We start from the raw sequence: 27,005 nt of genomic DNA, 5'->3' as shown, positions 1-27,005 counted from the left end.
CTTCACTTTCTGCCATAAGGGTGGTGTCATCTGCATATCTGAGGTTATTGGTATTTCTCCTGGCAGTCTTGATTCCAGCTTGTGCTTCATCCAGCCTGACATTTCTCATGATGTACTCTGTATAGAAGTTAAATAAGCAGGGTGACAATATACAGCCTTGACGTTCTCCTTTCCCAATTTTGAACCAGTCTGTTGTTCCATGTCCAGTTCTGACTGCTGCTTCTTGACCTGAACACAGATATATGTATGTAGTATATATCTATGTATAGTATATGTGTGTATTTATATATGATATCTATGAACAGTGACTAAAGAAGAAAATATATGTATATATATATATATATATATTCTCTTTCATCTTGTTCCCTTATGAGTTAATAGTTCCCTGTGCCATACAGTAGATGCTTACAGATTATCTATTTTATATATAGTCATGTGTATATGTTAATTCCAAAGTCCTAATTTATTCCTCCCTCCAGATACATTTAAAAGCAGGATTGATGTCTCCTCCAGACTCTGCGCCCTAGAAGCAGGTGGCAGCAGGGCCGCTGGGCTGGACGGTCTCCTCTAGCCTGGCCTGGTGGGATGGAGCCAGAGCCAGGCGCCCCGATGAGTCCTGTGCCACCTGCCATCTGCTCTGGCCCGTCAGGTGTTCTCAGCCACGCTGCTCTCAGGTGCAGAATTGCTGCCAGCTGGGCTCCATACCTGAGGAGCTGTGTTGCCCTTTCTCTGTGTCTGGGGCTTATTTTATTGCATTTAAAGCTTTCCTAACAACTCAGAGCTGTCTACAATTACGGCACCGTTTTCTGTTTGTTTTTTTTTTTTATCCTAAATGGGGCATAAGGCTTATATGGGTCTTTGTATTTTCTGGTGAATTCGAGCACAGAGAAGGACCTGACTTAACAACGCCTTAGCTGTGGGGCTGCTACTCATTGGTTCCTCACCTCTACTCTGCCGTCACCTGCCTGGTGGATGAAGGTCACAGGCACATTCCTGCCCCATAGATGCCCTGGATTGAGAAACAAACATTAGAGGTGAGTCACAATGCCGGCAGCAGCTGTGGGGACAGTGGCGTTGGTCACTGTGGTGTCAGAGCAGACAGAGGCCATGACCTGCAGGCAACTCTCAGTGGCGTGATTGTAACACCATTATTTTCTTTAAAGAAATGCATTCACTTCTTGTGAGTGGGTTACAGGATCATCTTCAAACCCACCCTTATTTTCCATTTTTTTACATGACTAGAGAAACATTTTTAAAATATGCTACTTATTTAAATACCATATGAGGTAGGGACAGGTTAAAACAAGTTACTTTCCACACTTCTTGCAGAAGATAGTCAGTGAAGGCGTGCTATGACTCACCGTTCGAAATCACTGTGTTAACAAGCTCAGAGGCCAATACCAAACCTGCTGTGCCACTTCCCTACCTGAGACAGTGTAACTGAGTCCAGAAGTGTTCAGTTCAGGGGTGGTCATTGCTCAGACTGAGCGGCGTCCCCCTCACAAAATACATGCTGAACCCCCAGGACCTCAGCATGTGGCTGTGCTTGGAAAAGTGAAGGTGTTGCTCACTCAGTCTCGACCCCGTGGACTGTAGCCCACCAGACTCCTCTGTCCATGGGATTCTCCAGGCAAGACTACTGGATGGGCAGCCATGCCCTTCTCTAGGGCATCTTCCCAACCCAGGGATCAAACGCAGGTTTCCTGCATTGCAGGTAGAGCGCTGTCTGAGCCACCAGGGAAGCCTTATTCGAAAGGCCTTGTTTGCTTGGCAGTGAGGACTTTAAAGGGGTGTTTAGGATAAAGTAGAGCCTATGCAGAGGCCCGAATCTAATGGGCCTGGTGTCTTTAGCAGAAGAGGGTGTGGGGACATGGGCACACGCAGAGGAGAGGTCCTGTGAGGACACAGCGGGAGATGACCATCTCCGAGGCAGGGAGAGAAGCCTCTGAGGAGACCAGCCCTGCAGACAGCTCGACCTTGCAGCTCTAGCCTCCGGAACTGTGAAAGCACACCGCTGCAGCTTCAGCTGCCTAATCTGTGGTGCTCTGCTATGAAAGCTCTAACAAACTATACAGCCATTGAATCTAAGTGATTCAACTTTCCTATTGTCAGATTTCTGTTCTAGATTGATCATAATTTACTGAAAAAAGTGTCTGGATTGAGACTCAAACTATGCATGTTTTATTCATAGTTTCCTTGTTGATTTCTTTTGTAAACAAAAACCTTCTCTGAACCTAAATCCCCTCTCCTGTAAAATCAGAGATTTGACTCTGTTTGTCTCCCTTTCCTGCTTTGACCAGAACAACTCCACTTTTATTAATATTTTATATTGTGGTCTTATATAAGATTTCATTTGAAAAAGATGACAGATGACTTAAGACATTTTTGAAAACCGCTGAGCTAAAGGCTCTTGAAGACCACAGCCAAGTTCTACAAGTCATCGTGCCAACCATTGACTCTAATTTCATTGTCACATGTTGAGTGTCAGTGATTTATTCTGAAATGTATAAAATGTGCTTTGTGAGTCTGTAATAGGACAAATAGTACTTCAGTGACTTGAGCCCCTTATATCCATGGAGGACTTTACTTTGGAGTTGGTAAATAGGTATTTTATAATTAGCAAATAAATGGAAATTAGGTTCTATAAAAGTCCTTCTTTCCTTCATGACTAATTCAAGATAAATCCATAAGGCTGGATCTCATTCATTACGTGCTTTCCTGTTTAAAAAATCCTGTGGGCAAGGCAGGTCTTATAGGGACAGTTTACATTTGTGAAAGTTATTTACTCTGTGACCTTCTGAATTTAGTGGCCTTAAAGCAAAATGCAAATGTCTGTCCCTGTAGCTAGTTTTCTTACTATTTCCTGAAGCTGTGAAGAGTCATAAAATCTAATTTTCTAGGGGCCTCTTGATTCTCATTCAGTATGTTTAGGTGTGGCTAGGGTTGCTTTGCCAACAAAGGTCCGTCTAGTCAAGGCTATGGTTTTTCCTGTGGTCATGTATGGATGTGAGAGTTGGACTGTGAAGAAGGCTGAGCACCAAAGAATTGAAGCTTTTGAACTGTGGTGTTGGAGAAGACTCTTGAGAGTCCCTTGGACTGCAAGGAGATCCAACCAGTCCATTCTGAAGGAGATCAGCCCTGGGATTCCTTTGGAGGGAATGATGCTGAAGCTGAAACTCCAGTACTTTGGCCACCTCATGCGAAGAGTTGACTCATTGGAAAAGACTCTGATGCTGGGAGGGATTGGGGGCAGGAGGTGAGGGGGACGACAGAGGATGAGATGGCTGGATGGCACCACTGACTCGATGGACGTGAGTCTGAGTGAACTCCGGGAGTTTGTGATGGACAGGGAGGCCTGGCGTGCTGCGATTCATGGGGTCTCAAAGAGTCGGACACGACTGAGCGACTGAACTGAACTGAACTGAGGGTTGCTTCATATTTTAAGCACTTGTACCAAGTGGTCCTGCTATGGTATGAGGTTGGTTCTGAGGGATCTGTTAAGTGTTAGTTGCTCAGTTGTGTCCATCTCTTTGCAACCCCATAGACTGTAGCCCTCCAGGCTCCTCTGTCCATGGAATTCTCCAGGGAAGAATACTAGAGTGGGTAGCCATTCTCTTCTCCAGGGGATCTTCCTGATCCAGAGATCGAACCCAGGTCTCCTGCATTACAGGGAAGCCTGAGGAATCTGTGCATTTACATAAAGCTGGTCATGGGGTGGGATGGGGTAGGGAGGGGAGAGACAATCAGAAAAACTTTCTCCTGGGGTTGGAGGGAGCAGTGAGGTACAGAAAGGGAAGTGAGGAGGAAAGAAAATAACATTGTGATCAGTAAGTCCCCTATATGTGAACGAGTTCTGTTCCAAGAGCACGTTGGTAGGTCCAATTTGTGTGTAAGTCCACAAAGTTAGTCTAGGTACCCGCTAACCCAGTTGGCTATATAATTCTGTATTGTAATAGGTCTATAATACTTTTCACACATGTAATACATAAAAAGCAAACATACACACAAAAAATAGACATTCTTAATGTCACAGTGTGGCGCCCTGAGAAGCACTGTAGCACAGAACAACAGCTGGCACAGCGGCTGGCACTGAGTGAACGGGCAGGACGAGTCACTGACTGGAGGGCGGGTAGGAGATGGTAGAGCTGCAGGGTCATCAGCAATGGGAGATGGAGGGCGAGCTGCAACGTCACTTATGCGCGATGTTGATGGAACACACACTCCCACCTTTGAAAACTGGAAACTTGAAGGTTCATATGTAGGAGATGTACTGTAGAAGCAAACCCAAGATTATCCAAAATTCTGACCTGATTTATTTTATTTATTAATATCACTCTGTGCTGAATTCTCCAAAGAATACTGAGCACTGAGGTTCAAGTGAAGATTCCATGGAGTGATTCCTCCTCAAACAACTCTTCCTTGAAACATGTTCCTCCAAAGGAGAGCTGATGTGTAGAGGTTTCCAAGTTGCTGTTTGGGGCTCTGGTTCTAGCCATTGAGTTGTTGACATGCAGGTGCAGACCGTCCTATCAGACACTCAAGAGATGTTTTCAGTAATTAATGTATACCTGTATTCCTTTTTAATTGTTTAACTCGTTCAAAATTCTAGACATCTAACAATCATGGAATGAGTCAAAACTCCCTTTGGGGAGGAAGCATTATGTGCTGATTGAGTTTGAGTTAAAGCTGACCCCCCTCGCATATAGAAAGGTGGGTGACAGGGTTACCTCTTTGGTGGCATGGTGAACACCACCCTCAGCCCAGAGCAGCACAGTTGCTATTTACCATTCACGACCAGCATCTATCATATGGGGTGCAAGCAAGAAGTGCAAGGGAGGAGTAAAGAATCTGTATGCTTGAAACTAATATAAGGTAGTATTGTAATCATAGCTAAAGGTATGGTAATAATAGCTAAAGGTATAGTAATCATAACTCAGTACAAAATAATTTAATTCAGACAGATATTTTTTAAAAAAAATCTCGCCTCCTCTCCACCAGGCATTCAAATCCAGATTTCCTGTCAATTATAAACATTTCCATTTCTCCTCTTAGCTCTGTTCTCTTCCTTAGCAATTTTTTGCCCACATTTTTCTCATCCATAAGCATGTGTGTGCTGTACTAAGTCACTTCAGTCGTGTCTGACTCTGTGACCCCATGGACTGTAGCCCGCCAGGCTCCTCTGTCTATGAGGTTCTCCAGGCAAGAATACTGCAGTGGGCGGCCATGTCCTCCCCCTGGGGATCTTCCCCACCCAGGGACTGAACCTGCGTCTCCTGTGGCTCCTGTATCTTTCCTGCTGAGCCACTGGGGAAGCCCATCCCTAAGGCCATTCTTTCATTATTTGGTCCAGAAAGCCCCATCCTGTCAACAGAGCTGCTTCTGGGCGAGGCTCTGCTTTTGGAGAAGCTCCTTCCTTGGCCTCAGGAGTTGTGTCATTTACCTGTAGATAGTCCCCCACAGCTGACCCCTGTGACTCAGGAGAAGGCTGAGGGGCTCTGCTCCCCCAACCCCATCCCTGCCTCCTGGCTGTGTCTTGCCCACAGTTTCTGGGTTGTTATCTGTCAGTAAGTCTCTGGGAAAGAAGGGCCCAGCATTCTGTGCTCCAGGCTTCAGCAATACATGAACCGTGAACTTCCAGATGTTCAAGCTGGTTTTAGAAAAGGCAGAGGAACCAGAGATCAAATTGCCAACATCCACTGGATCATCGAAAAAGCAAGAGAAATCCACAAAAACATTTGTTTCTGCTTTATTGACTATGCCAAAGCCTTTGACTGTGTGGATCACAATAAACTGTGGAAAATTCTGAAAGAGATGGGAATACCAGACCACCTGATCTGCCTCTTGAGAAATCTGTATGCAGGTCAGGAAGCAACAGTTAGAACTGGACATGGAACAACAGACTGGTTCCAAATAGGAAAAGGAGTACGTCAAGGCTGTATATCGTCACCCTGCTTATTTAACTTCTATGCAGAGTACATCATGAGAAACGCTGGGCTGGAAGAAGCACAAGCTGGAATCAAGATTGCCGGGAGAAATATCAGTAAACTCAGATATGCAGATGACACCACCCTTATGGCAGAAAGTGAAGAGGAATTAAAGAGCCTCTTGAAGAAAGTGAAAGAGGAGAGTGAGAAAGTTGGCTTAAAGCTCAACATTCAGAAAATGAAGATCATGGCATCCAGTCCCATCACTTCATGGGAAATAGATGGGGAAACAGTGGAAACAGTGTCAGACTTTATTTTTGTGGGCTCCAAAATCACTGCAGATGGTGACTGCAGCCATGGAATTAAAAGACACTCCTTGGAAGGAAAGTTATGACCAACCTAGATAGCATATTCAAAAGCAGAGACATTACTTTGCCAACAAAAGTCCATCTAGTCAAGGCTATGGTTTTTCCAGTGGTCATGTATGGATGTGAGAGTTGGACTATGAAGAAAGCTGAGTGCTGAAGAATTGATGCTTTTGAACTGTGGTGTTGGAGAAGAGTCTTGAGAGTCCCTTGGACTGCAAGGAGATCCAATCGGTCCATTCTAAAGGAGATCAGTCCTGAGTGTTCTTTGGAAGGAATGATGCTCAAACTGAAACTCCAATACTTTGGTCACCTCATGCGAAGAGCTGACTCATTGGAAAAGACCCTGATGCTGGGAGGGATTGGAGGCAGGAGGAGAAGGGGACGACAGAGGATGAGATGGCTGGATGGCATCACCGACTCAATGGACATAAATTTGAGTGAACTCCAGGAGTTGGTGATGGACAGGGAGGCCTGGTGTGCTGCGATTCATGGGGTTGCAAAGAGTCAGACATGACTGAGCGACTGAACTGAACTGAACTGAACTGTCACACTAAGGATCAAAAAAACAGAGTAACTGACAATAAATATTACAGTATCAATGCCTCAAGAAAACAATGATTATTTTCCTATTATGCAAAAGCTGTTATTGTGTGAGATTTAAAAAATTTTTTAGCCAAGTGATTTTACTTTACAGACCAGTGCTCTGATGGGTGAACATACTATGTTCTAATCCATCCAAATTTCACTGATGTCTTTATGTATTTAAAGTTTTTTCTTAAGTTCCCACTTTGCCATAATTTAATGGTGCTTTTCCCAGACTCTAAAGAATTTTAATTACCTTAGGCTGGAACCAGTAGAGCTGTAAATGGGTTGAAATTCATTATTTTCTAGTCATCAGGTTTCCTATTTCTTCTAGGTCAGACTCCAAATATCTGTGTGCTCTTTTTGATTCCATGTTTAGTCTAGTACTCTTCTTAATCACGAGTTGTTGGCAGGCACATTGGGGGGTGGGGAGGAAATAGTGGATCGTATTATATCTTAGGCTATTTGGAGAAATAGAAGAGATCGCCTCCCCTTAGACTACATCAGCCGTGTGCTGCTTGATAAAATTCTATAATTACTTAATCCCCATTTCAAAACAGTGTGAGCTTAGCTTCTCAATTTGCAAAATGAGAGCCTCTGCAGTTCAATTAGAAATTGAACCAACAATTCATTATATTTATTTACTGGCATGTTTTAATCTCAAAGGAATCTAGACTCCACTATTTTTAAGTTGATTGTTAGAATGACAATTTAAAAGTTACAGGAGAGTATAATTTAGGAAGATGTGTCGTTTACCTCTGAATAGAAAATACCTTGTGAAACCCTAGGTAGCCCTATGATCTATATATGTCTATGTGTGCCCTTGTCAATTATGAAAATTATTCAAGACACAATGACTATACCTGGGTTTTTTCATGTATTAAGAAAGGTATCATCAACTCGGAATTCTAATGTTAAAACTCAGTATCGATTGTCACACCAGATAAAATTTGAAGTATCTTTTCAAAATTTAATTGTAGAAACCACAGCATATAATTTAAAGCAATGTTTGCAATCAAAGAGTAAATATTTCCTAAATGTCATTCTCATGATTTGTATTGCTTCTTGAAAATTTGAAGAAACTTTACATAATATGGATCTGAGAAACGTGTTTTAATAACTGATTTCAGTTAGTGCACATTTTGTAGTTTCAGATCGATAATCCTGGAAATAGTAAAATGCATTTCATTAAATATATTCTCTTATCTAAATTTAATCCCACAGTCCACTGTCAATCTGAAAAATCAATGTGATTTTATGATAGTTATACGCCAAAAGACATTCACTTTTGTAAGGTAAGAGGATTTTAGATGTAGAATTTTGTTTTAAACTTCCAAAACTATCATGTGGTCCTTGTGCTCCATCTTTTTATTGTTACCAAAAGTGAGGTCTGCTTGCTGGAAAGCCAATACTTGAGAGGTAAGGCTGGCATAAAGAAGAGTCTGCTTTACTCCAGAGGCCCTCAACTGGGAGAAGAAGGCAGATATGTGTCCAAATGCCGACTCCCTTATTGACGATCAGTGGGCAAGAGCTTTTAAGGGGAGCTTAAGTGCTGGCAGCTTAAGTCTTGGCTACAGTTTGCTCATCATGTAGTTAACTTCTCCACCTGGTGGGAGTTTCAGCATCTATAAGACAGCTACTACGAGATGGCTCAGAATACTATCTATAGCCCTTGAGGAGAACTAAAGATCCTTGACTGTGTTAAATGACTGAACTATGGACAGGGAGGCCTGGCATGCTGCGATTCATGGGGTCACAAAGAGTCAGACACGACTGAGCGACTGATCTGATCTGATTATTTTTTGTCCATTTGACTGCTTTCCTTTGCTTCTGCATCTTCTCACTTCTCTAATTAAACTTATTCTTCAACTACAGTTTTTCTGCAGAAAAAATGTCAGGTGGGGGACATGGGGGATAGGGTCCTGTTCTGTTTCACTATCCGTTTATCCATTCAACTAGTATTTACTGAGTTTCCATGTAGAGATGACTCTGCTCATTTCTGAAGGTATACACATAAAGTAAATGGACACAGATCTTGCTCAACGTTCTTATCATTTGGTAGATAAGATGTCCATACTTCACCTTAATAGTTAGTTAGAAAATGATGACTGCCAATAAAGTTGTGTGTGAATTTAGATAAGTTTTAAAGATAGGATCCAGGGAGTAAATGGAGAGAAGCTAGGTGGAGGAGGTGGTATCTGAAGCGAGTCTTCCAGTCTACACAAGCAGAAGTGGAGATAAGAGAACGGCTCAGGAAATACATTAGCAAAGTCAGGAAGAGAGGCAAGGTTGTGCCATGTGGAGGAAATGATTAGTAACTCTGTGGTCATGAAGAAGAGTCAAGGTGGGCATACCTGGGATGTTTAAAGCAGCAGGTGCAGGTCCCCCTGCCGGCCCAGGGTACCTGGACCTATGATGACTGTGTGGCCCGTGGGATGAGACCCAAACTTCCCACTTGGGCTTCCAGTGCCTGCAAGGCTTGGTCTTGACCAACTTTCCCAATAAAGCCTGTAGTTGCTCAGTTAAGTCTGTTGATTTGCACTGAGAGTGACCCTCTAACTGTGAGCCTGTGTTCTCTCCAGTCCCCATGGACTGCCCCAAGTTTCCTGTATACAGCCTGAGATCTCTGGCTCCTAGCCCTCACTCACAGTTGATATCATTTCCTATCCATTTACTTATTAAAATACTCTGTTATTCATCATTTTTGGTTCATCCCTGATCCCCCAACTATAAATAAATATCTGTGTTCTCTTTCATTTTCCCTAACACACCTGTGATATCCTGCAATAGAGTAACTTGAATATATTTTTAACTTTTCTATAGAAAAAGTCAGAGGAGGAAGTTTGCAATACTGTCATTGAATTTCAGTGAAATTATGCTAACATGTATCAGTTGAATAACTGAGAAGATGAAAAGAACTCAGCTGTAGCTAATATGGATCGAACAGCACAGAGATTCCCAATGTCAGGATAGAGAACAGATGACTCTAACTCTCAAAGATCGATCAGACTCAATACACGTACAGGCAAAGTGCTGTGTTATGTCTTCAACTTTCTAGAGAAATTGAAGTCTTCACTATGGATACATAAGAATTCTCTAAAAGCATCCCCAAACTATTACCTGGCTCCTCCTTTCCAGTAAAGCAAAGAAAATCAAAGAAAGTCTACAGTTCTGCAGCTTGCACTCATCCAGACACGGTGAAGGCAGAGTTACTTGCAAGACTGCTCTATGAACTCCATCTTTCCTGAGATAGGTTTTCATTGCCCCTGCCAGGAAACTGGGAAATTGTTTAACTTACTAAAACTGATTGATCCAACAGTGTGGCAAGGGTCCTGCTCTCCAGAAATGCCAGGTGAAATAGCAGACTGCCAGGTTCGCACAGCTGGGTGTGTTCCGCCTCTCTGGGCCGTCCAAGTTTACCACACGTCAGTTCAGCAGTTTGGGGTGGATTGGAGACGATCCAGTAGGAAGACAGGGAAAGCTGTGTGGGTTGCAGCCTGCAGGCTTTCTCCTCCTCGTGTTCTTAATTCCTGTCTTTCTCAGATGTTTGTGATTTGTTTGTCTTTTCAGCTGTGGCAGTGGTGAATAGTGTTGATGGTAAAATAATTTGTCCAACCTGGGCAGGCCTTTAAAAGTTGCAAGTTTACTGAATGTTAATCTGCAGGTGCCCAAATATTAGCTATTTGAAGATCTATGTTACCATTGCATAAACGCTTAAGATTTGCATCCATCAATGAGATTTGCCAGTTTTTTTTTTTTTTTTAATCCTTTACTACCCACTCAGAGTGGCTAAATTTAGATTTGTTCCACTGTCTGTTCAACTCATTTAAATAACTACCATCTCAAGTTAACCTACAAAATAAAGACCCAGAATACGATGCTTATTTAGATCAAGCAACCTTTAATGTGTATAAGAACGTGTTCTAAGGGTCCTTAACAAGATAAGGGCTAGGCTGAATTTGGAGGACAAAGGGAACCACGCAATCTGCTACTTCCCCAGGCCAGGATGGTTCTACTTGTTTATAATTCCTTCGCTGTTATATTGATGTATTTCACCAGATGTTTCATACCGTCCTCTAACTGAAACTAACCATCATTTTTGTTCCATTACTTTTCTCACCATGTACCCCTTATCAGCTCAAAAATACATATTAATATATATTAATACTGACTTTTTCTATTCTCTCCATCAGAGTCGTAAGTAGCAATGCTTGTATTTGGTTGTGTAGCTGAAGCTTAGAGCAGTAGCTTATTTGCTCTTCCGACATAAGGGATATAAAATTAGGGCATCTGGCTTAAGAAGGGCATTGCTGTCTCTCTATGAGCCCATTGTACAAACCTGGGCAGACATTCCACCTGTGCAGGTTAAAGAACTCTCAAATCTGGCATTTTCCCTGACAGAAGATCTAGAAAGTTGCAGTCCTCTTCTGCTTCTGAAGTTTTCCATATACAAAAAGTGCAGATAGGTCCAAAGAGTTATGAAAATTACAATACAGGTGAATGCTCATACTTAAACAAATCTAACACCCATACACTTGGTATATATTCATTTGGAAGTGATACAAAAGTTCAAAAAACATAGGTTTTTGTGACTGTGAGGCATGGGAAAACGGCTATTGCCTTTGTCCATCAGTTTGAGCTCCACATTCGGTTCGCCCATTTGTCTTACCAGTCAGGGTTACTGGTTTGTAATGGTACTCCCTGCTTCTACTCTGGTCTCCAAGTGACGTCTGCCCTTCATGCTGAGCCAGGCATCCTAATAAAAAATGTGTTTGACATTCCCCATTATTCATCTGGGACTTCCCAGGTGGCTCAATGATAAAGAATCCACCTGCCAATGCAGATGTAGGTTCCATCCCTGGGTTGGGAAGGTCTCCTGGAGAAGAGAATGGCTAACCACTCCAGTATTCTTGCCTGAAAAATTCCATGGACAAAGGTGCCTGGCAGGCTACAATCCATGGGGTCGCAAAAGCCAGACACAGCTGAGTAACGCTTTCACTTTCAAGGATGTGCTTGACTCTCTCCTACCACCCCCAAACGCCTTTGAGATAAAGTGAGAGATTTGGAAGATCTGTAGCATAGGACATAGTTATGAAATAAATACTTGATTTCAGTTTTCTTCTCAGTCTTACCTCTGGCCAGCCACCTTTTAAAAAACAATTTCTTTTTTGGGGGGTTCACACCTTACCGCATAAGAAATTGTCTCATTTGTGTTTCATCATGGACATTCTATTTCAGTCTTTTCTGAGAAGAAATAGAAGCTCTCCAAAGCCTGACATTGCACAGCTCAGGTGATATTAAGTGATTTTGATTAGTTACAGGTATCTTATGTTCCAGAATAGAATGCCTTTGATTAATCTACAGCCAAATAGCAATCTAATCAAATATATATGAAAAAGCATTTGGAATTTCAGTGATCTAATTGTTCCTGTTTTACCATATTTAAATCACAATGTGCCTTTCACTGTTGGTATTCATTAAATGATTTGGAGGCTGGGGAGAAAAAATCAAATTAGAGAAAGGAATAGGGTGAAACAGGTGATTATTCATAAATTCATGTGTCAACAAAAGCCTTGCTGAGCCATCTTACATCTCCAGACCTGACTCATGGACAAGGCTTCAGGGAAGCTCAGTGCCATCGGGCCCGCCCACACCCGAGGCTGACACTTACCGAGGATCAGAAATTCACCCAAGGGGCGAGTCAATCAATGATGACAATGTAAACTAAACCTTTAGATCCTTCACAAGAGCATCTCGGGCTTCCCTGGTGACTCAGATGGTGAAGAATCCGTCTGATGCTGGAGACCCAGGTTCGATCCCTGGGTTGGGACGATCCCCTGGAGAAGGGAATGGCTACCCACTCTGATACTCTTGCCTGGAGAATTCTGTGGACAGAGGAGCCTGGCAGACTACAACCCATGGGGTCACAAAGAGTCAGACACGACTGAACAACTAACACTTTCACTTTTAAGAGTAAATTCACAGTTCAATAGGGCTCAAAGTCTTAAGGTAAACTTAGGAATCCAGGAGCAGCATCAGGTAGCATTTTAAGCATCAGGGAATCAAGAGGGAAAGGCGTGTAATGTGTGTGCACTCACACCGTTCTCACCAGTCTATAACGATTTCAGTAAACTTTACAACTTTGCCTATGTGTAATGTCTGATACCTGGAGTAGAAAATGGCAACCCACTCCAGTATTCTTGCCTGGAAAAGTCCATGGACAGAGGGACCTGGAGAGCTACAGTCCATGGGATTGCAGAGTCAGACACGGCCGAGCACGCATGCAAAATGTCCGAAATGTAAGGATTCTCTTTGGCAAAATCTAACTTGAATCTATTTGAGGACCTGGACCAGGTTGTCTAATTTTCTAGATTCTCCAGTGTTTCTTGGTACATAAACATTTGATAAAATTATCAGATGAGCTAATTGATTTTTAGATGAGCTAAAATTATCAGATGAGCTTACCGCAACAATGGTCAAGAAGGAAGTTTTTTTCTAATACTTGAAAAGTTGTCTTCCCAGCAACTTTAATGTCCATAAACAGATGAGTGGACAAAGGAGATGTGGGGTGTATATGCAGTGGAATATTGCTCAGCCGCAGAAAAAGAATGAAACAATGCCCTTTGCAGCAACATGGATGGCCCTAGAGATGATCGTACTAAGTGAAGTCAGAGAGAGACAGGCAACAAATGATTGCACTTACATGTGGAATCTTGAAAAATGGTATAAATGAAGTTATTTACAATATAGAAATAGAGTCACAGACATAGAAAAAAACAAAAAACAAACAAAAAAAAAACCTGTGGTTGCCAAAGGGAAAAGAATGTTTAAATTAGGAGTTTGGGGTTAATATACACAGGCTACTCTGTATAAAGTAAATAACCAACAAAGACCTACTGTTTAGCATAGAAACATATATATGGACTATAGCCTGCCAGGCAGGCACCTCTGTCCAAGAGTACTGGAGTGGCTTGCCATGCCCTCCTCTGGGGGATCTTCCCAATCCAGGGATTGGACCGGTGACTCTTAGGTCTCCTGTATTGGCAGGCGGGCTCTTTACCACTTGTGCCACCTGGGAAGCCATTAATATACATGGAAGCCATACATATTCCTTCTCCAGGGGATCTTCCCGGCCCAGGGATCAAACCCAGGTCTCCCGCATTGTAGACAGGCACTTTACCATCTGAGCCACCAGGGAAGTCCATATATATGTGTGTATATATATATATATATATATATGATACAACATTATAAATCAACTGTATTTCAAGCAATCAATCCGAAAAATATAACCTTCAAAAAAAGTTGTTTCCCTGAGTTATAAGCCCCATTTTTAAATTCTTTTTTACTCTCACTGAGGGAAGACTCAGAGGCTAGAGACGGGACCGAGTGAATTTTCACGGTTTCTTTTAGCTTTCAATCACCCAGTCTGTGACTAGTCTACAACCCCCAGCAGCAGCTCCTCTCAGGACCCTCACAAGAGTGGCTGATTTGCTGGGCTCAGGATCTAGATCAAGTACCTTCAAAGCCCCCTCAGTCAAATGCAAATAGGACTGACTGCCTTAAAGCTCCAGCTTTTGATTTCAAGAGCCGAGAAATTATTTCTGGCTCCACTTTCAAAGAAAACCAGAAAAGTTAAAAAGAGAGGGAGATAGAATATAAATATTGTTTAAAAACATTTATAAGATATAACACTGCCTTTTGGCAGGGCTGACATTTCTTTTACAATAATAGACGATGTTTTGTCGCCTTCCAAGTTGGCTCCGAGACAGAGATCTCGTGTTTGTGAGTCGTTGGGGAATTTGGAGCTGATGTTTCCCACGTTGGTTCTCATGTCATTTCCCCGTGCTTTCACACCTGCAACATAGTCTAATATGCACAAGGAAACAGCCGCAGGAACGAAAGTTTCAGATACAATGACCCAAAAGAAAATGCCTCCCTCTCCTTGAGAGAAAGCAGCAGCGGCCTGACACTTCTCTAGAAGGGCTCTCTGGCCGTGAGCGCCGAGCAGCCGATGGTGTGCAAAGAACTTGAGAGCAGGAGGTAAACGCCAGGAAAAACACAGGCGCAGGACACCACTTTGTACTTTATGGAGTCATAAAAGCTTTGTTCTGGAAAGTTCAAAGCCCCTGACAGACCTTTCATTCGTCCTCCCCGTCTCCTTTGAAGGCGGCAAGTGTAATCATTGTCATTTTTATGAATGGGAAACAGGGAGGCACGGGAGGTTAAGGAACGCTTTCAAAGCCACGTAAAATCACCAACGTGGAGGACGCCACCAGCCCCCCGACGCTTGCTTCAGTGCCTCGTGACCTTTTTCACTGCTTTGGGCTTGTATTATGCTTTTCCTCAAAGACGCTGCCTTAAAAGACCTCTTTCTACTCAAGCGCTGTTTCTAAAGTTTAAAAAAAAAGTGCGGATTGAGAGAGCAAAACAACCCCAAGGTCTTGGCATGTCTCCAACAGCCAAATCATTCCTTCAGTGCTACTGATATTCCTCCTCATCCATCAAATTTATTAGCCGTCTAACAGAACTCACATTTGGCGTCTTGTGCCAATACTCCATCCAAAAGCTTCCTTCAAACCGCGTTGCTCAGTCACATGCTCAGATTCTAAAGTCTGTATGTTTGGATGAACTCATCACGGCACTGCTGAGCATCTGAGAAAAGACGAGAGTCATCGGACCGGCGGCGAAGACCAAGAGAACGTGCTCCCTGGCTTCTGGATGAGCCGCAGGCACCACCAAGTGGGCAGCTGGAAGGCCACCCTGGCGTCCACCTCCATGACCTGAAAAGACGTCTTTGCTTGGCAGCTCTTCCAGTTGAAACGTAAGAAAAATAAACAGTAATAGCAACCAAATGGAAAAAGCTGGAAGTTACTAGAGAAGAGGAAAGTTTTAACTTCTAAGAAGATATTAGAAAGTGGAAACTTTACAAAAATCCCTTAGCCAATGAGGTTGTCCAAAAATCAACCAAATACATTGTGGAATAATAATAACCAACACTGTACATGAATCCATGATGATGTAAAACTATATGATATAAACATTTCTAAAGATTTGTTTCTATTTAATTTACCTTCAAAGTAAGGTTTTAGAATAAGGCTCTGCCCTGCATGTCACTTGACTTGGTTATATTACCTCAGATCTGAATCTAATATAGTTTGATGTGTTATGATGAGACTGAAATGAAACATGCATTATTTTTATGCCTTTTTCCTATAAGCACACAGTGAAATAAATAACCAATTTAAATGTGGGAAGTGTCCAATTTGAGTTTTAAAGATATCTTTTAGGAGATGATTTTTATCTACTAGTTAGGACAAATATTATGTACCCAACTGAAAGTGTTAGTTGCTCAGTTGTCTGACTCCTGGCACACCCCTATGGACTGTAGCCCGCCAGGCTGCTATGTCCATGGGATTCTTCAGGCAAGAATACTGGAGTAGGTTGCCATTCCGTTCTTCAGGGGATCTCCCCAGCCCAGGTCTCCTGCACTGCAGGCAGATTCTGAGCCACCAGGGAAGCCCTTACTATGTAGCCAAATCCTGGCTCTGTTACTCCTAAAATATCAGAGTTGAAAACAAAGTATTTGGTTACTTCATGAGGATAATTTAATGAAATTTACACTGCCTAGTAATTCCCCAAATGAGGCTTCAACACTATGTGAACTGTGAACTTCCAGATGTTCAAGCTTGATTTAGAAAAGGCAGGGGAACCAGAGATCAAATTGCCAACATCCCTTGGATCATAGAAAAAGCAAGAGAGTTCCAGAAAAACATCTACTTCTGCTTTATTGACTATGCTAAACCTTTGACTGTGTGGATCACGATAAACTGTGGAAAATTCTTCAAGAGATGGGAATACCAGACCACCTGACCTGCCTCCTGAGAAATCTGTATGCAGGTCAAGAAGCACCAGTTAGAACTGGACATGGAAAAACAGACTGGTTCCAAATTGGGAAAGGAGTACATCAAGGCTGCATATTGTCACCCTGTTTATTTAACTTATATGCAGAGTACATCATGCAAAATGTCGGGCTGAATGAAGCACAAGCTGGAATCAAGATTGCTGGGAGAAATATTAATAACCTCAGATATGCAGACTACACCACCCTTATGGCAGAAAGAGAAGAAGAACTAAAGAGCCTCTTGAGGAAAGTGAAAGAGGAGAGTGAAAAATCTGGCTTAAAACTCAATATATAGAAAACTAAGATCATGGCATCTGGTCCCATCACTTCATGGCAAATAGATGGACAAACAGTGGAAACAGTGACAGACTTTATTTTTCAGGGCTCCATAATCACTGCAGATAGTGTCTGCAGCCATGAAATTAAAAGACACTTGCTCCTTGGAAGAAAAGCTATGACCAACCTAGACAGCATATTAAAAAGCAGAGACATTACTTTGCTGACAAAGATCTGGTCAAAGTTCCAGTAGTCATGTATGGATGTGAGAGTTGGACTCTGAAGAAAGCTGAGCACCAAAGAATTGATGCTTTTGAACTATGGTGTTGGAGAAGACAGTTGAGAGTCCCATGGACTGCAAGGAGATCCATCCAGTCAATCCTAAAGGAAATCAGTCCTGAATACTCTTCGGAAGCACTGATGCTGAAGCTGAAGCTCCAATACTTTGGCCACCTGATGCGAAGAATTGGCTCATTGGAATAGATATAGATGTTGGAAAAGATTGAAGGCAGGAGGAGAAGGGAATGACAGAGGATGAGATGGTTGGATGGACATGATGGACATGAGTTTGAGCAGACTCCAGGAGTTGGTAATGGACAGGGAAGCCTGGTGTGCTGCAGTCCATGGGGCCGCAAAGAATAGGACATGACTGAACAAATGAACTGAACTGAGACAAAAAGAAAATTGGTTTAGCTTTATCTGATAGATTATTAATGACTCTCACATCAGTATATGAATGTATTTATATGTATAAATACCATGTTTCCCCCTTTGTCTTTTGATATACTAAAATAAATACAGGCTTCTTAAAACTGACACTGAAGCTGCTGCTAAGTCGCTTCAGTCGTGTCCAACTCTGTGCGACCCATAGGCGGCAGGCCACCAGGCTCCGCCGTCCCTGGGATTCTCCAGGCAAGAACACTGGAGTGGGTTGCCATGTCCTTCTCCAATGCATGAAAGTGAAAAGTGAAAGTGAAGTCGCTCAGTCGTGTCCGACTCTAGTGACCCCATGGACTGCAGCCCACCAGGCTCCTCTGTCCATGGGATTTTCCAGGCAAGAGTATTGGAGTGGGGTGCCATTGCCTTCTCCATGAAGCTAGTCATAGACTACTTAAATAGCTGTCAAATGTGATATTGATTTATTAATACTCCCATATGGTCAAGAGCAATCCTTTCTAGATCTTTAACGTCTTCCAATTGCTGCAGCTGACTGTTGTGTTGAAAGAATTTCCTTCATCATTCTTACCTAACTCCTCCATATGAGATTATATGTACCTATTTTACGTCTGTAAATTCACGTTGCTTTGGCGCTCATTTCCTTTCTGAAAGTAAATACTTTATTCATGGGAGAGGAGCACAGTACTTACATATAATGCAGCTGTGAAACAAATGTAATATTGTATGCTCTATTGTACAGACACCTTCCAAAATCTAATTTCCTAGGATGATACTAAATGGTATCTATTTCTATGCTTAACAGTCTTTCAAAATACTTTCATTTTCCTAACAGCAGTGTCTGTCAGTATTTGCTGCTGCTGCTGCTGCTGCTGCTAAGTCACTTCAGTCGTGTCCAACTCTGTGCGACCCCATAGACGGCAGCCCACCAGGCTCCCCCGTCCCTGGGATTCTCCAGGCAAGAACACTGGAGTGGGTTGCCATTTCCTTCTCCAATGCATGAAAGTGAAAAGTGAAAGTGAAGTCGCTCAGTCGTGTCTGACTCTAGTGACCCCATGGACTGCAGCCTACCAGGCTCCTCTGTCCATGGGATTTTCCAGGCAAGAGTACTGGAGTGGGGTGCCATTGCCTTCTCCGGTCAGCATTGGCACATGTTGCGAAGCACTTAGTGTATTAGAAGTTTCCAGTACACGAGTTATAGTAGAAGTAAAGCTTGGTGTGTTTTGTTACTACCAAAACTCCTACTACAATTTATAATTAAAATTTGATTTCATGAATGGCACAACTTGGAAATTTAACTTAAGATGGCTGACAGATGGAAGCCCTTAGCCATTTTAAGCTCATCCTCCACACTGTGAAGATAACATTTTGATTTTTCTCCTGTACCTTTTTATCTTTTATATTCCTAAATATACAGCCTTGGCAGCTAGGCTTCCCCAGGGTCTCCCTGAGCATCTCTCTTTGCCTGTGATATGTTAAAGCACACGCCCACTCTCAATGTATTCTGCAACATGTTGCTTCCTCCGGCTTGTCCATATCCTCCTCTTCCCAGGTTATTGCCCCACAAAGACACTTTTTATCCTCGTCTTCCATCTCCTTGACATCATTGTCTAAATTCCTGCATCGATTTTCTACTGCTCATCCTACGTTCATTCCTCATGCACTTTTTTTTTTCTTTAATAGAAAATTATTTAATTAGTATACATGTGTTCCCCATCCTGAACCCTCCTCCCTCCTCCCTCCCCACACCATCCCTCTGGGTCGTCCCAGTGCACCAGCCCCAAGCATCCAGCATCGTGCATTGAACCTGGACTGGCAACTCGTTTCATACATGACGTTTCACATGTTTCAATGCCATTCTCCCAAATCTTCCCACCCTCTCCCTCTCCCACAGAGTCCATAAGACTGTTCTATACATCAGTGTCTCTTTTGCTGTCTCGTACACAGGGTTATTGTTACCATCTTTCTAAATTCCATATATATGCGTTAGTATACTGTATTGGTGTTTGTCCTTCTGGCTTACTTCACTCTGTATAATAGGCTCCAGTTTCATCCACCTCATTAGAACTGATTCAAATGTATTCTTTTTAATGGCTGAGTAATACTCCATTGTGTATATGTACCACAGCTTTCTTATCCATTCATCTGCTGATGGGCATCTAGGTTGCTTCCATGTCCTGGCTATTATAAACAGTGCTGCGATGAACATTGGGGTACACGTGTCTCTTTCCCTTCTGGTTTCCTCAGTGTGTATGCCCAGCAGTGGGATTGCTGGATCATAAGGCAGTTCTATTTCCAGTTTTTTAAGGAATCTCCACACTGTTCTCCATAGTGGCTGTACTAGTTTGCATTCCCACCAACAGTGTAAGAGGGTTCCCTTTTCTCCACACCCTCTCCAGCATTTATTATTTGTAGACTTTTGGATCGCAGCCATTCTGACTGGTGTGAAATGGTACCTCATAGTGGTTTTGATTTGCATTTCTCTGATAATGAGTGATGTTGAGCACTTTTTATATAATGTTTCTAATGTGAAAAGTTAGGCAGTGAACAAAAAAACTATTGTAAAATTAACGGGATTTTGAGCCCTAGCATGGAAGAAGATACATTTCATTTATCTTGGTAACATAGTATCCTATGTACTACCTGTCATGTCATCGGTTCCTAAGAATAATAACAATAATGGTAGTAATGTCTAACACTTAAAATACTACATGCCACTACCATGATAACCAGGCTTTCCGGGTGGCACTAGAGGTAAAGAACCCACCTGCCAATGCAGGTGGATGTAACAGATGTGGGTTCGATCACTGGGTTGGGAAGATCCCCTGGAGGAGGCAACCCACTCCAGTATTCTTGCCTGGAGAATCCCATGGACAAAGGAGCCTCGTAAGGATGCAGGATCCATAAGAATGGGACACAACTGAAGCAACTTAGCACACATGCACCATGACAATCATATAATCATGACAGTAGTACTATCTAACACGTAAAGTGCCTACTATGTGCCAGCACTATTATTAATAATAAGGAACACCTGAAGTCCTTAGCCTGTGTTTACATTTTGCTACATGCTTTCTTTTTTTTTTCCTTATGGAACCTTAGAGTAGTACATATTATGGAGTAAATATTATTATTCCCACATTTTGGATGTGGAAACTGGATTCAGAGCACAGAAGGAGTTTACCATGGCGGCAGAGCTTGGTCATGAGTCATCCATTCTGATCCTGTGTTCTAATCAGCTAAGTTTTGGTAAGAGATGATGTTTAATTGCTCACCATACTTGAGTCCCATCCCCCCCACCACATGTTTGCTTTGTGCATTAATTCTCAAGGTCAGCTTTTATCCAGAAATAAATACAGATTTATTTTAATTTTCTTGATAACTGTCCTTTATGGCAAAAGACCCATTTAAAACTTTATTTAGAAGAATTGCAAGGTTATGTAGAATGTCTGAGGTAAAGACACTGTAACAGCCAACATTTTGTCTCCCAAATCAAGATGTATCTTTGTTTCTTGGTTTAAAAAAAAAAATTCCCAGGTGTCCATCATTCAGGGAAGCTGGACACTGACACATGCTGAATTCCGGCCAAATTTATCTGCCAAGATAAAGCTATGATACATTAATATCTCTACTCAACAGGTAAGGTAAATATATTTGTCTAAGGTAAAATTTACAGCTACAGACGAGCCATGGGAAAATAGGTTGACTACCTTGTTTCTACGTAAAGAAATACTAAGATAACATTTTAATTCAGTTTCTAACCTGTAAGTTTCCATGGGCATATAAAGTTTTGTGCTTGATAATAAATATGTGAAACATCAGTACAGATATTGAATGTGGATATTTTCTAATATAAATATTGATAATAATCTGGTTTACTGAGAGATAACTTAAAACCTAAAACATAACAACTGTGATGTTGAAAGTATATTAAAGATGAATTTTCCTCTGATTTAGGATGTACTTCATGCCATCTGGTCATCCTATGAACACTGATTATAAAACGTGGTCCTGACAAAACTATTATTTGAAAAGATACGCACACCCCAATGTTTCGTAGCAACACTGTTCACAGTAATCAAGATGAGGAAACAACCGAAATGTTCAACAGGCGAATGAATAAAGAGAGCGCAGTCCATTATACAATGAGATGTCACTCAGCCATAAACAAGAAGAAGGTAGTCCTCTTTGCAGCACATGGATGTCACACTAAGTGCATGATTCAGACAAAGACAAATCCCATATGATGTCACTTACATGTGGAACCTAAAACACGACACCGATGAACTCATCTACGTAACAGAAGCAGACTCAGAGAGAACAGATTTGTGGTTGGCAAGGGGGAAGGGGGACAGACTGAGATTACGGATCAGCAGATGCAAACTAGTACATACAGAATGGATGCGCACCATGTCCTACTGTGTAGCACTGGGAATTGTGTTCAGTATCTTGTGATAAACCATAAGTGAAAAGCATATGAAAAATAATATATACATGTATAACTGAATTACTTTGCCATACAGCAGAAATGAGCACAATTTCGTAAATCAACTATCCTTAGATTAAAGTTAAATAAAATAAAGTCCTGAAGTTGAATTGAGGCAGTTTGCATGGTGGCAGAGCTGGAGCCATGTTTCCTGGGTTGGTCTGTTTGCTCTACCATTTTTATTAGCTCTGTGCCTCAGTTTCCTCATCAGAAAAATGGAGAGAAAAACAGTATTACCTACAGTTCTTCAAACACCATCTAGCACATTAGCAAGTACTCTATAAGATTAATTGTCATTGTTAAAAAGTAGAAAGTTGATCCAAATTACTTTTGTAACTGGAAGACAGACACTGAAGTTCTGTGTGTGTGTGTGCGCTGGTGTGTGTGTGCATACATATGTATTTTATTTTGGCAAATCCATATTTTGCCAATTTTCTTATCATGTTTCTCTCGAGACTAAAAGAACATTTTTTCCATGCACTCTAGATATTTGCAGTTCCTGATATGTGAGCTGCTAAGATAAGATGGTGTTTTACTGTTTAGTTTACCATGTTATGGACTGAATGTCCTTGTTCCCTTAGAAACTGTGTGTTGAAACTCTGCCCTCCAGTGTGGTAGGAGGTGGGGCCTTTGGGGAACACTTAGGATTAGGATGAGATCGTGAGGCTGGAGCCCTGCTGGATGGGATTTGTGTCATCATATGAGTGATATGCTCATATGCTCATATTAGCTGAGCTTGCTCCCTGTGTCTGCTCCCTGCCATGGGAAGATGCAACAAGAAGCCGGCTGTCTGCAGCATGGACGCGGACCCTCACCGGCAGCCGGCCATGTGGCACTCTGATTTCAGACTTACAGCCTCCAGAACTGTGGAAGATGGCATTTATAAGCCATTCAGTCCATGGTATTATGTTATAATAGCTCTAACTAAGATACCATCGGAGAAGGCAATGGCACCCCCCTCCAGTACTCTTGCTTGGAAAATCCCATGGACGGAGGAGCCTGTTAGGCTGCAATCCATGGGGTCGCTAAGAGTCGGACACAACTGAGTGACTTCACTTTCACTTTTCACTTTTATGCATTGGAGAAGGAAATGGCAACCCACTCCAGTGTTCTTGCCTGGAGAATCCCAGGGACAGGGGAGCCTGGTGGGCTGCCATCTATGGGGTTGCACAGAGTCGGACACGACTGAAGCGACTTAGCAAGCAAGCAAGCAAGATACCATATCTTCACTTTTAGTCAGAAGGAGACAAATTTTTATTCAATCGTATCATAGCTTTCATATTTTAGCGTACACTCTCCACCAATAAAAAAAATTGAGCAGGAAGTTTTGGAATGACATACACTGATTTTTATAAAGAAATTATTTGGTAAGGGTCAATTAATAGCCACCTGGTACATGAAAAGATGCTGTACACTACCAATAATCAGGGAACCAAAAATCAAAACCATAAACAGATACCACCTCACGCTTGTTATAACGGGTATTATCAAAGAGAAAGCAAATAACAAGTGTTGGTGAGGATGTGGAGAAAAGGGAGCCCACATGCACTGTTGGTGGGAATGCAAATTGGTGTAGCCTCTATGGAGAACAATGTGGAGACTCTTCAAAAAACTAAAAATAAAACTACCATATAATCCAGTAATTCCATTCCTGGGTAGTTATCCAAAGAAAACAGAAACAATAACTCAAAAAGATATATGCACCCTATGTCCATTGCAGAGTTTTTTTTACAGTGGCCAAGCTATAGAAGCAACCCAAGCTCTGATGGATGAATGGGATTTTTAAAATCATGGTGTGTATATACATACACCATAAATATATATATATGTATGTATGTAAATATGTATGCCCATATGCAATGGAATATTATGCAGCCATAAGACAAAAATAAATAAATCTTACCATTTGCAACAGCACAAATGAATCTCAAAGGCCTTATACTAAAATAAGTCTGAGAAAGATGAATGCTATGTGATCTCTTTTTTATGTGAAGTCTAAAACAAACTCCTAGATACAGACAACAAATTGACTGTTGTCAGAAGTAGGGGATGGGGAGAGAAATGGGTGAAGAGGATAAAAAGGTAAATAAAACAACAACAACAGACACCCGGGACTGTGAGGCACGGTAACGCATAAAAGACGACTGCTGCGAGTTAATAGTTGACGTTGAGTGATATTAAATTGGGTTCATTTTACTCTTCTTAAGAAACAAAAGTCAACTGAACTCCCTTCTTAGACTCTAAAAATGCGATTTCACACTATTTCCTCATTCAGTGAGATGCTGTTTTATATGTTCTACTTCAAGTGGGAGGACTTTTATTTTAGATGTCATGGGTTGAGCAGGACATATATGAGCTAAGTGCAAATATTTACTCTGCTCGGGCTCTCTGCTGCACGGGCTGAGAATATTAGAACCAGGTCCTGTGTGCCTAATGAAGAACAGATTTTTATACAAAAACAGAATTCTCTATTTGGTTATCTTTGATCTAAGACAACTAAACGGAATAGTAATTGTGGTTATAGGCAAGTGTCTGCTAAAGATGTGCAAATTAGAACTTAAAAAATAATCACTGGCTTTAAATATCCGAACCAATTTCCAAAAAGAAATACATTATTTAAGTGTGAAAATATTTGACTTTTTTCTTCTCTTGCCAGTGGTTTTTCTCATATCTGTCAGCATGCAAAGCCCTGACACACTATAGAAGTCTATTTTGTCAGTCTCCCATCCCAAGGGACCCAACGGGTACTAAATTCTTAAGTCTAGATGTGTAGGTTTAGATAAGGTTTTGATAAGAATTCATACACTTTGTTGATTAACCACATCAAATCAAAGCTGTGGATTTAGCCAATCACTAGTGATTCCAAGGAACTTGAATGAGATCATTGTATGCAAATCCCCAAGGGTTTAGGGCTTAACCTAGGACCCTAGAAGGTAAAAGGCAAACCCTCTTTTGGCTGAGCCCACCTGTTGGTTGTATATAATTATCAAAGACACCCTGGGAATCTGTCCAGCAGTGGTTCCCAAAGAGAAACATGTGCACTTCACCTGCAGTTGCTCCGCAGATACCTGAAGAGCAGCAAGTCAGGAGGTTTGCTCTGGCGCTTTAACGCTGGACCAGTCCCATGACCTTGGCACTGGGATTGTTGAGGCGTCTCAGAGTCCTCCAGCTCCAAGGGCCGGATCTGGGAAAGGCAGAGGGAATGGGTTGATGAGGCTTTCTCTCGGACACTGTACTGATGAGAGCAGAATGGGAAATGTCGCTCTGCCAGTGGTCTTGCTATAACTCAGCTGGGAGTCACTGGGAGTCTCAAGCCAAAGTGAAGTGTTAGTTGCTCAGTCGTGTCTGACTCTTTGCGACCACATGGAGTGCAGCCCGCTAGCCCCCTCTGTCCATGCAATTTTCCAGGCAAGAATACTGGAGTGGGTAGCCATTCCCTTCTCTGGGGAATCTTCCCGACCCAGGGATCAAACCCAGGTCTCCCGCATTGCAGGCAGACTCTTTACCATCTGGGCCACCAGGGAAGCCCCTCTCAAGCCAAAGGTTGTCAGCATTCTGCAGTTCCAGGAGCACGGAGCTTGTGAATGTCCCCTAGCTGTGTCACAAGTACTCGCATAATCTGAGAACTGGAAATCTTTAAAGGAGGCATAATGCATTGTAGGGGCCAAGCTCGAATTCGTATTTTACATGTTTCATAGATTATAAAAGTGGATTCTCTTGAGTTTTAAACCTAGTATAGGCTTCGCTAGTGGCTCAGTGGTAAATAATTCGCCTGCCAATGCAGGAGATGCCTGCCGAACAGAAGGCGTGGGTTCGATACCTGGATCAGGAAGAGCCCCTGGAGAAGGAAATGGCAACACACTCCAGTATTCTTGCCTGGAGAATCCCATAGTTTGAGGGGCCTGGTGGGCCCCAGTCCCTGGGGTCACAAAAAGAATCTGGTACGACTTAGCGACTAATAACAACAGTAAGCCTGTAAGAACTGGCTGCTACAAATGCAAAGTAATCATGTCCCGTCTTGTGTGGTAATATCTGTGCAGAGAAGGAAATAGGTATCAGGGTTATCATCCTTGTTTTGTGTTTGAAGACAGTTATTAATAGTATTCAAATATAACTTCTTAAAATTTGATTTGTTAATAGATGACTTTATAAAATATTTTTTAAAATTCTCTGCCACAAAGTAAGAAAGAAATGGCATTTAAGAACTAAAGTTACATGATGTATATTAATGAAGTGATGTGTCAGTTTAAAAATGTATAAAGACATAGTTCTTAGTGAAGTGAAGCTTAAGAATATGAGTGAAGCATATGCATCACTTTGTGATTTATTCAAAGGGCCTAAGACAGCACAGGCTTTCACACATCAGATTTTTTTCTAACTCAGCAGTTTTCAAAAATCCTAGTTTTCTTTGAATAAAGCAACACCCACCACCCATAATTGCCTTTTATTTTTCAATTTTTGAAAGAAACGCCATGCTTTCCCGCTAGACAATCCCCAATCCTGGGTGTGCTAGGACAGAAGATTTCTCCCCAAAGTATCTGAAAGATGTGAGTGTTTTGGAACTTTTTCAGCAGAAATAAATCCCTGACTGTCATGAAGACATCATGAGCTCAGCCAGGCCAGGATCGATTGCAGCTTCTCAGGGGCAGGTGGATTAATCAGAACCATGACTCCTTCCTCCCGCACTTCCAGTACAGAGCACCTTCCGTTTCTGTCAGGTTTATGTAATTTGCCTATAGTGTGAGGGCCTCTGAACGGGATATCCTTAACATTAAAAATGTGTTCCCCTT

The 27,005-nt window shown here is 42.0% G+C and overlaps 2 long non-coding RNA genes across 7 annotated transcripts; one reads left to right on the top strand and one right to left on the bottom strand.

Moving 5' to 3' along the window:
- Nucleotides 1-707: 707 nt before the first annotated feature.
- LOC147356044 (uncharacterized) lies at nucleotides 708-22,325 on the top strand. Of its 2 annotated transcripts, XR_015143002.1 has the most exons (4): nucleotides 708-1,034; nucleotides 20,832-20,978; nucleotides 21,267-21,368; nucleotides 21,687-22,325. It is a non-coding gene; the product is annotated as an uncharacterized LOC147356044 (long non-coding RNA). The 2 variants fall into 2 exon arrangements; XR_015143001.1 differs by lacking the exon at nucleotides 21,267-21,368 and having other exon boundaries at nucleotides 736-1,034.
- LOC147356045 (uncharacterized) lies at nucleotides 2,897-10,415 on the bottom strand. Of its 5 annotated transcripts, none has more exons than XR_015142570.1 (3): nucleotides 10,173-10,413; nucleotides 7,131-7,265; nucleotides 2,897-4,270 (listed from the first exon to the last, which is right to left on the bottom strand). It is a non-coding gene; the product is annotated as an uncharacterized LOC147356045 (long non-coding RNA). The 5 variants fall into 5 exon arrangements; XR_015142572.1 differs by lacking the exon at nucleotides 2,897-4,270 and adding an exon at nucleotides 4,301-4,536 and having other exon boundaries at nucleotides 7,131-7,262; nucleotides 10,173-10,415; XR_015142569.1 differs by lacking the exon at nucleotides 2,897-4,270 and adding an exon at nucleotides 4,301-4,536.
- Nucleotides 22,326-27,005: the final 4,680 nt, after the last annotated feature.

Source organism: Bos grunniens, chromosome 16 (genome assembly GCF_055505025.1).
Source record: "Bos grunniens cultivar Pamir isolate PY7600 chromosome 16, Bosgru_T2T1.0, whole genome shotgun sequence".
NCBI lineage: Eukaryota > Metazoa > Chordata > Mammalia > Artiodactyla > Bovidae > Bos > Bos grunniens.
This window is presented reverse-complemented; position numbering and strand designations above follow the sequence as displayed.